General features: G+C 37.7%; 1 protein-coding gene across 1 annotated transcript in view; it reads right to left on the bottom strand.

Moving 5' to 3' along the window:
- Window positions 1–212, bottom strand: part of LOC118336227 (chloride anion exchanger-like) — a 13,957-nt gene that overhangs the window by 8,392 nt on the left and 5,353 nt on the right. The gene's annotated exons all lie outside the window — the stretch shown is intronic.

Raw genomic sequence — 212 nt, 5'->3', positions numbered from 1 at the left:
TCTGTTTAAGATTGAAGATCTGTGTAAGAAACCATATTGTGCAATCAGGTTAGATTTCAGCTACGTAGCTGTATAGCTAACACTAAGGAGTTTTTTTGTGTGATTTGAGCGAAACAACTGACAGTAGTACTGTTCATGTAAATATTAACCATCCTGTCTGCAGTAAAGTGTTGTATGTCATAATGTTGCTTGCTCCCGATGCATAGCATCGG

This window comes from Morone saxatilis, unplaced genomic scaffold, assembly GCF_004916995.1.
Source record: "Morone saxatilis isolate NCDOM2014 unplaced genomic scaffold, NCSU_SB_2.0 Contig10, whole genome shotgun sequence".
In the NCBI taxonomy this organism is placed as follows: Eukaryota; Metazoa; Chordata; class Actinopteri; family Moronidae; genus Morone; species Morone saxatilis.
This window is presented reverse-complemented; position numbering and strand designations above follow the sequence as displayed.